This window comes from Hypanus sabinus, chromosome 31, assembly GCF_030144855.1.
Source record: "Hypanus sabinus isolate sHypSab1 chromosome 31, sHypSab1.hap1, whole genome shotgun sequence".
Classification (NCBI taxonomy): domain Eukaryota; kingdom Metazoa; phylum Chordata; class Chondrichthyes; order Myliobatiformes; family Dasyatidae; genus Hypanus; species Hypanus sabinus.
The window spans coordinates 37,622,962-37,633,467 of record NC_082736.1 but is presented as its reverse complement, the minus strand read 5'-3'; positions in this window follow the sequence as shown (position 1 = coordinate 37,633,467).

Sequence of the window (10,506 nt, the reverse complement as noted above, 5' to 3'; positions counted from 1 at the left end):
TGAATGTAATGTACCTGGTCTTCCAGAAAGCTTTTGATAAAGTCCCACATAGAAGATTAGTGGGCACAATTAGGGCGCATGATATTGGGGGCAGAGTACTGACATGGATTGAAAATTGGCTGGCTGACAGAAAACAAAGAGTAGCGATTAACGGGTCCCTTTCGGAATGGCAGGCTGTGACTAGTGGGGTACCGCAAGGTTCGGTGATGGGACCACAGCTGTTTACAATATACATTAATGATTTAAATGAAAGGATTAAAAGTAACATCAGCAAATTTGCCGATGACACAAAGCTGGGTGGCAGTGTGAAATGTCAGGAGGATGTTATGAGAGTGCAGGCTGAATTGGACAGTTTGGGTGAGTGGGCAAATGTATGGCAGATGCAGTTTAATGTGGATAAATGTGAGGTTATCCACTTTGGTGGCAAGAACAAGGCGGCAGATTACTATCTAAATGGAGTCACGTTAGGAAAAGGGGAAGTACAACGAGATCTAGGTGTTCTTGTACATCAGTCAATGAAAGCAAGCATGCAGGTACTGCAGGCAGTGAAGAAAGCTAATGGCATGCTGGTCTTTATAAAAAGAGGAATTTAGTACAGGAGTAAAGAGGTCCTTCTGCAGCTGTACAGGGCCCTGGTGAGACCCCACCTGGAGTATTGTGTGTTTTGGTCTCCAAATTTGAGGAAGGACATTCTTGCTATTGAGGGAGTGTAGCATAGGTTCACAAGGTTAATTCCCGGAATGGCGGGACTGTCATATGTTGAAAGATTGGAGCGACTGGGCCTGTATACACTGGAATTTAGAAGGATGAGAGGGGATATGATTGAAACATATAAGATTATTAAGGGATTGGACACGCTGGAGGCAGGAAGCATGTTCCCGCTGATGGGTGAGTCCAGAACTAGAGGCCACAGTTTAAAAATAAGGGATAGGCCATTTAGAACAGAGATGTGGAAAAACTTTTTCACCCAGAGAGTGGTGGATATGTGGAATGCTCTGCCCCAGAAGGCAGTGGAGGCCAAGTCTCTGGATGCATTCAAGAGAGAGTTAGATAGAGCTCTTATAGATAGCAGGGTCAAGGGATTGGGGAGAGGGCAGGAACGGGGTACTGATTGTGTATGATCAGCCATAATCACAGTGAATGGCGGTGCTAGCTAGAAGGGCCGAATTGCCTACTCATGTCTATTGTCTATTGTCTATTGACTGGTTGCATCACGGCCTGGTATGGAAACACCAATGCCCTTGAATGGAAAAGCCTCAAAAAGTACTGGATACAGCGTAGTCCATCAGGGGAAATTCCATCTCCACCCTTGAGCATGTCTACACGAATCGATATCCAAGAAAGCAGCATCCATCGTCAGGGACCTCCACCAACCAGGACATGCTCTCTTCTCGCTGCTGCCATCAGAAAGAATGTACAGGAACCTCAGGACCCACACCACCAGGTTCAGGAACAGTTACTACTCTTCACCCTTGAGGTTCTTGAACCAGAGGGGATAACTGCACTCAACTTTACTCACCCAAACATTGAAATGATTTCCCCAACTGATGGACTCACTTTCAAGGACTCTTCATCTCACTTTCTCAATATTTATTATTTATTTATTTATTATTATTATTGCTTGAGTAGCTTCTTGTTTTTATATTTGTCTGGTTAGTTGTCTGTCCATCTTTTTCTGTGTGCGGTCTTTCATTGATTCTATTGTGTTTCTTTGTATTTACTGTGAATGCCCACAAGAAAATCAATCTATGGTGACATGTATGTCCTTTGATAATAAACTTATTTTGAACTTTGAAATCTAATGGCAGAGGGGGAGAAAGCTGTTTCCAAATAAAAGTTTTAGCCACCTGTACCTCCTCCATGATGGCAGCAATGAGATGCGGGCATGCTGTGGAAGGTGAGGGTCCTTAATGATGGATGCTGCCTGCTTGAGGCAAAGCCGTTTGAAGATGTCCTCGACGGTGGGCAGCCCATGCCCGTGATGGGGCTGGTATTCCAGGTAGACAGGACGGTGAGGGAGGCACTGTCTTTCCTTTAACGCCCTGGTTAAGATTTGACGGCTAATGTGTAGGGTCCTTCATTTAATGGTTTTCTGTGAGAGCAAGGTGGTAGTGTTTGGATTACTGATAAAGAGAAGGGGTTGTGACGTTCAGTTCAGGAATGCCCAGTCTCTCGATGAGAACCGTGGCATTCAAAAACGATTCTAGACAAAGCTGGGCGGGGACGTTTAGTGACAGACATTTACAGGGAAGGGTGACAAGGGTTTTTCGACGGGGCATGGAGAGAGAAAAAGATCGAGAGAACTGGCCGTATTATTCGATCCAACTGGAATGTGCTAAGATGGGAAATTCTACCGGTGATCGGTGAAGAGGAGTTGGCGCCGTGAGTGAAACGGCCAACCCGCTTCTGGAAGATCTGGGCTCCAACCATGTGCACATATCATTGTTTAAGTTATAATGGGCACTTTTCTGTATTTCTTCTTTAATAACGGTGTGATTAATTTGACGGATAACTGCACTTTCTTTATAATTGTATGCAGTGTACCATCTGGTATACGGCTCATTGCACGTGGACAGTAGTTACACAGTAATCACGCAGACCGAAGTTCGGATGGTCGAGACTTCCCAGCTCCCCGGTTTTGGTGGAACCCAAGTCATGCCGATAGGAGATGTATGTATGGAGTTTGAGAAAGGTGGTTTTCTTGCCGCTGTCTCCAGTGGCTGTTAGCGAGGGGTTAACGAGCCACATCGCCAGAGACGCCCGGTAAAAATGGAGCTATCGTCCGGTAATTGTCTCGCTGAATGCTGTGTAATTTCTCTTGGTATTGATCAAGTGGTTTCTGTGTTTAAGCCTGTGTTAAACTATTGTCCGGGAAAGCGATGAAGATACGTGGTTATGGGCGCCGTGGGGGTTACACGTTGATGCGATTCAAAGAGATTACTCGTAACTAAGACTTGGGTTCCACAGTACAGATAATGTTTTAAGGTTGGTTCCAGTTTTAGGGAAAGTTACGATCATGCAATGGCAGAGTGACCAATTGCCGGGCAGAGATGTTGTTTTAGTTCAGACTCGGGATGACATGACGGGAGTTGATCTGCCGGTAACGTTTGGAGGAGTTAGAGAGGTGGGGACGTGGGCTGTCCATACTTTCGGAGAGGAGAGGAGTGTGGGGTTTGGGGGAGAGTGAAGAAACGGAAATCGAGCGTCCCACGGCTGAGGACGGAGACTTTGAAGGCAGGTTGTTCTCATTTCTGCGGAGTGCGGCGGCGGAGGAGATGTGGAGGGTCTAAAGTGACCTTCTGAGAGGGGTGAAAATTCTGAGTTGGTTCTCGGGAGTGAAGCCCACCCCCGAGGGAGAGGAGGAATCTGAGACGGGGGGCGGGGGGTGGTGGGAAGCTGATGTCTGAGCTGCTGGATGTGTTCCGATAATTTGACACGACAGTGCCTGGTGGAGAGTCTGACAGGTGCGGCGGCTGAGTGGGTGAGGTCGTTGAAGAGAGAAAACCCGTTTGTCACTTCCCCGGGCCACATGGACGAATTCGAAAGTGTTTTGGCGCGATGGGAAGCCCAGTGGAGCTTCTGATGAGCCTCAGGTACACATTCCAGGGGAAAGGGGAGAAACTTTCTGCCTACAGAGTTCGGCTAGTGAGACAGCTGCATCGCCCGCACCGTAAAGAGGCCATTGCACAGGCTGATGTGAATCAGTTTAGGAGGAAACCGCGACGGAGATGCGGGAGTCTCGGTAATTATCTCTGTTGCTAATATACCACGGGGAGGGCGTCGCAGGATTTCCTGAAAGATTTGAGAGCCGAGGTATCTCGGTTGACAGCGGCTGGTGCTGCCACCCGGCACCACAGGGGCAATGGGGAACTGGGCCTGCTGCTGTGACGAACTGGGCAGAGGGCTGCTACTGAGAGACATTTCAAGCGGGAGTGTGAAGGGCGGGAGAACTAACGGTTGCTTAAACAGAAGATGAAGTCGGGAAACGGCAAGGAGACCCAGGAAAGGAACGGCCCGGCGACTCGGGCACATTCCGATCAACGTATCAGAGAACACTCCACAGGGCGAAACCTTGTTCCTGAAGGCTTAGTGGGGCCAAGCTCCAGTGTATCACTACCGATCGAGGGTATTTATGCTGGAGCCATACTTGACACGGGTTATCGGGGTACTCTGCTGCACAGATCCTTCTCCAGCCTGAATATGACGCATTTACCGTTGATGTCACTCAGTGCCCTAGAGTTGCGGGGCCGTAGTACATAACCATATAACAGTTACAGCACGGAAACAGGCCATCTCGGCCCTTCTAGTCCGTGCCGAATGCTTACACTCACCTAGTCTCACTGGCCTGCACTCAACCCATAACCCTCCATTCCTTTCCTGTCCATATACCTATACAATTTTACTTTAAATGACAATACCAAACCTGCCTCTACCATTTCTACTGGAAGCTCGTTCCCACACAGCTACCACTCTCTGAGTAAAGAAGCTCCCCCTGGTGTTACCCCTAAACTTTTGCCCCTTAACTCTCAACTCATGTCCTCTTGTTTGAATCTTCCCTACTCTCCATAGAAAAAGCCTATCCACGTCAACTCTACCTATCCCCCTCATAATTTTAAATACCTCTATCAAATCCCCCCTCAACCTTCTACACTCCAAAGAATAAAGACCTAACTTGTTCAACCTTTCTCTGTAACTTAGGTGCTGAAACCCAGGTAACATTCTAGTAAATCTCCTCCGTACTCTCTCTATTTTGTTGACATCTTTCCTATAATTTGCTGACCAGAACTGTGCACAACACTCCAAAGTCGGCCTTACCAATGCCTTGTACAATGTTAACATTACATCCCAACTCCTATACTGAATGCTCTGATTTATAAAAGCTTTCTTCACCACCCTATCCACACGAGATTCCTTCGGGGAACTATGCACCATTATTCCTAGATCACTCTGTTCTACTGCATTCCTCAATGCCCTACCATTTACCGTGTATGTCCTAGTACTGATGACTACACTTACTATGGCGACTTTCGTTGAAGCAGGAGGTTTCGAGCCAGATGTTGGAATAGCCGAGGTCCTTGCGAAGTTCATGTTGGTCTGTCTGGATCCGACTGAGAAGGTTGAAGCTCCCATTCTAGTGGGAGCAAATACTCCTATTGTGTGGAGGCTAGTGAAGAGAGTTGGAGAGACATTTCTGAAAGCTTTGTCAATTCACCCGGTGTTCAATTCACGCCCATCCGAGGCAGAAGGAAGGAACTGTGTGGTACACCCCATCCCAAACCCGTTGTATGTCGGCCCGGGGGAGTAGGGAGTTACGGGAAACCCCGGAGTTCCCGGAATGCCTCATGCCAAGGCCCTCTAGGTGGATGCTCGGGAAAACCATGGAGATGTCATGTCCACCTGCTGGAGTACTAGGGAGGCCTAAACAGCAGAAACCGTTTGCTGTGCAGGTCAGCAGGATGTCAGTGATTGTCAGGAACACCTCGGAGAAATTGAGGTCCTCATCATGTGGGGGGTGGGTGCCAAAGGCACACCTTTTTCCGATGTCTGAAATGTCTAGTTTTCCTGTGAGAAACCAGGAGAGAGAGAGAGAATCTCGTGGATCAGGAAAGTTGACGGCCAGGTCATTCATCTTTCGTGACTCCCTGGTACCCGAGAGATGGAAATGGAGACTGGTGGAGAAGATGTTAAAAGTCGAAGTTGTGCATTCAATGTTTTGCTCCCTTATCCCAGTTACAGAGTGCAGGGCCATTGAATCTAGTAAGTATACATTTCCTCTCCATACAGACTGTTTCCCCCAACACGACAAATGTCTTGGTTATTGCTGATCACTACACCTGATATGCCAAGCCGTCGCTACACAGAGGGCCACCGTGGCCAAAGTGTTATGGAAAGAAGTATTCCATTCATTATGGCTTTCCCAGAAGAATAGACAGCGATCAGTGAAGTGATTTGGAGAGTCGGCTCATACATGAATTTGCAGTCGAGGACTACACCCCAGCCCCAGAGGCTCATCCAGACATTGCTAGACATGCTTGGAACCCTGGGTATCAACAAGAAGAACAAATGGAATCAGCATATTGGGCATCGGGTACACTGCTACAGCTGTACACAGAATAAAACTACTGTACTGGATACTCGCCATATTATCTGATATTTGGCACCAAGCGAGATCGCCTGTAGACCTTTGTTTTGGTACCAGTGGGGAAGACTCTTCGCCCTCCTGCCAGTTGGCAAAAGGTACCAAAGCATTCGGGCTCTCACAACCAGACTGTGCAACAGTTCCTTCCCCCAAGCCATCAGACTCCTCAATACCCAGAGTCTAGACTGACTTCTACATAATTTATTATTATATTGAAATTTGTTCTCTGGTGTGCCTATTGTCTTGTTTATTATTAATTAATTATTACACTGCCCTGCACTGTTTTGTGCACTTTATGTAGTCCTGTGTAGGTCTGTCGTCTAGTGTAGTTTTTGTGTGGTTTTTACGTAGTCTTTTGTAGCCTTGAATTGTCTCACATAGTCTATGTAGTTTTGTGTTGTTTCATGTGGCACCATGATCCCGGAGGAACATTGTCTCATTTTTACTGTGTACTGTACCAGCAGTTTATGGTCAAAATGATAAAAAACGACTTGACTTGACTTGACTTGCCACAGAAGACCAATCTTTAAGTTTGTCCTGCCGAAGGGTTTTATCCTGAAACGTCATCTGTACTCTTTTTCATAAATGCTGCCTGCCCTGCTGAGTTCCTGCAGCATTTTGCGTGTGTTCCCCAGATTTCCAGCATCTGCAGACTTTCTCTTGTTTGTATCTTAAGTACTGTATGTGTCTGATGTGAGTAAGGAATTGCAAGATAAATATGAACCATCAGAGCTCTCTGCCATCAAGTGAAATGAACAAAATGAGGCTATATGATCAGAAGATCAGGTTCTGTCAACTGAGGCCTGGAGAGAGAGTTCTCATAAGGAAATTGGGGCTTCCAGGGAAGCACAAGTTGGTTGACCGCTGGGTGGCTACACCCTATGTAGCGGAGAGTCAGATGCCAATGTGCCAGTTTTCCAGAAGACTGGGATGGGCCTGTTAAAAATTTTTCATCAGAACCACCTTTTGGATGGAGAAGTTTGCACTGACCCAGAGCTTGAGATGGAACCTACACCTAGTAGGAGGTCTAGAAACTCAGAAACATAGAAAACCTGCAGCGCAATCCAGGCCCTTCAGCCCACAATGCTGTGCCGAAGTGGGAGAACAGAAAGACAAGCAGTGGAGAGACGTGGAATGCGGAAGATCCCAAGGACTGCTTGGAGCTGAAGATGGGATAAGGAGGTCCCAAAGAGTCAGGAAACCTGCAGATAGACTGACCTATGATGCACCGGGGGACAGAATGTTGAGTCTACCCCTCGTGAGATACGTCACTCCCATTTACAAATGGGTTGGAGGTCATGACGTCACAAAGTTCCTTTAAGAACTGTGTTATGAATGATGGGTTCATAAATTCCAAAGTCGTGACTATTTTGGTGGGGGCGAGTGTAATGTCCTGGTTAAGATTTGACTGCTAATGTATAGGGTCGTTCATTTCATGGCGTTCTGTGCGAGCAAGGTGTTCTGCTGTTGGTGATAGGGTTTCTGTTAAAGACAAGGGGTTGTGATGTTCTGCTTAGGAATGTTGTGTCAGCCAATGAGGACGGTGAAATTGGGAGACGGTTCCAGAGGATGTTGGTCAGACATTGCTAAATATACTTATATACTTTCTTTATAATTGTATGCAGTGTACCAACTGTGATTTCTTGCTGACGGTTAGTAGCACGGGACAGTATTGACACAGTATTCCCACAGATCGGCGTTCGACTGGTCGAGACATCCAAACTTCCCGGTTTGGTGATACCGAAGTCATATTGACTCGAGATTAAGGAGACTGTGAAAGGTGGTTTTCTCACCGCTGAGTCCAGTGGCTGTTAGGGAGGAGCTGGAGAGCCGCATTTCGAGAGACACACAGTGAAAAGGGGTTTAATTCGTCAGTCAGAACACCAAGTCTAGGAGCTGAGACATGATGCTGCAGTTGTGCAGGACTTTGGTGAGGTCACACTGAGAGCGTTGTCTACAGTTTTGATTGGTCTGCAATGTGGAAGGATGACAGGAACAAAGCAGGGGGGATTTAGAAGAGCATTGCCAGGACTCAAGAGACTGAGTTATGGAGAGAGACTGGAGTAGCAGGGACCTTTTGATTGAAGTGTCAGAGACTGAGTGGAGAACTGAAAGATTTAAGAGTTTTTAAGATTAGTTTTACTTCTCGTATATTGAAACAGCAAAACATAAAGTCATGAGCGCCACCGATCAAAGTTCAAAGTTATTGTCAAAGTAAATATACAGTGTGTTCATATAATACTTTGAGATGAGTTTTTTTGTGGGTATTCACAGTAGAACAAAGAAATGCAATAGAATCAATGATAAACTACACACAGGGACTGACAGAACCAATGTGGAAAAGAAGACAAACTGTACAAAATCAATCATTAAATAAGTTTTTTTTTAAATGTGGAGAAAATTCAGAAATCTGAGCTATAAAGGGACTTGGAAATCCTCGTGCAGGATTCTGTATAGATTAATTTGCAGTTTGAGTCATTGGTGAGGAAGGAAAATGATATGCCAGCATTCTCTTCAAGAGGACCAAAATAAAAGCAAAGTTGTAATGTTGAGGTTTTCTAAAGTATCGACGAGGCATCACTCAGAATACTGTGAGCAGTTTTGGGCCCCTTATCCAAGAAAGGACGTGATGAAACTGGAGAGTGTTCAAAGGAGGTTCACAAGAAATGATTCCAGGATAGAATGACTTGTCATACGAGAAGTGTTGAATGGCTCAGGGCCGTTAATCACTGGAATTCCGAAGAATGAGGGGTGACTTCATTGAAACTCATTGTATGTTGAAAGGCCTTGATAGAGTGGATGAGGTGAGAATGCTTCCAATATTGGGGGTGTCTAAGACCAGAGAACACAGCCTCAGAATAGAGGGATGTCCATTTAGAACGGACATAAGGAGAAATATCTTTGGCCAGAGGTTGGTGAATTCTGAGGAATTTGGTACCACAGAGGCCATTGTGGCCAATTTTGGCAAATTTGGGTAAATTTTGGCAAAAGTTGATAGATAATTAGTCAAGGTGTCAAGGGATACGGGGATAAGGCAGGAGACTGGGGCTGAGGGGGAAATAGTCATAATTTTTATTGTCATTTCGACCATAGCTGCTGGTACAGTACATAGTAAAAATGAGACAACGTTTTTCAGGACCATGGTGTTACATGACACAGTACAAAAACTAGACTGAACTACGTAAAAAAAAAAACAACACGGAGAAAGTAAAATTGTATAGGTATATGGACAGGAAAGGAATGGAGGGTTATGGGCTGAGTACGGGCCAGTGGGACTAGGTGAGTGTAAGCATCGACATGGACTAGAAGGGCCGAGATGGTCTATTTCCGTGCTGAAATTTTATATGGTTATATGGAGAAAGCTACACTAGACTACAGACCTACACAGGACTGCGTAAAGTAAACTAAAAAAGAGTAGGCATTACAATAAAATAATAAACAGGACAACAGGGCAAGGTGTCAGTCCAGGCTCTGGGTATTGAGGAGTCTGATAGCTTGGGGGAAGAAACTGTTACATAATCTGGTCGTGAGAGCCCGAATGCTTCGGAGCCTTCGGAGGGTTAGGGTAGGAGGGAGAGGAGATTGTATGAGGGGTGCGTGGGGTCCTTCATAATGCTGTTTCCTTTGTGGTTGGTCCGTGATGGTGGGAAGAGGGATCCCATGATCTTTTCGGCTGACCTCACTATCCGCTGCAGGGTCTTGGGATCCGAGATGATGCAAATACCGAACCAGGCAGTGATGCAGCTGCTCAGGATGCTGATCAGCTGATCAGCCATGATAAAAATGGCGGAACGGATTTGGATGAATAGATGAATTCTGCTCTTATGTCTTGTGGTCGATATAAGTATTTTTGAGTCCTTGACAGCGGAATCAGTTCAGTCTTGAGGTAAGAGAAGGTCACCATGTTGGTTCAGTAGCCTGATAATTGTTTCTGAACCTGGTGGTGTGTGTCCTGAGGCTCCTGTACTTCCCCTGGCCAATGGTAGCAGCAGAAGGAGAGTGCAGGGTGAATGTGCACTGTTCCCCAGGGTTGGGGAATCAGGACCAGAGGACACAGGTTTAAGGTGAGAGGGGCGAGATTTAATAGGGACAACATTTTCACACGGACGCTGACCAGTAGACAGAATGACCCATCAGAGGGGGAGACATTAACATCATGTGGACAAGTACATGGATAGGAAAGGTTTAGATCAGGGATTCCTGACCTGGGTTCCACATACCCCAGGTTTAATGGCAGGGGTACAGGGGTAAAAATGATTATGAACGGCTGCTTTAAAGCAGTTTTAAAGGCCAAACATGGCCCAATGGATTGGGAGGGCATCTGGAGCAGCACAGTAACTCAAATAACCATACATTATTGTGTGTGT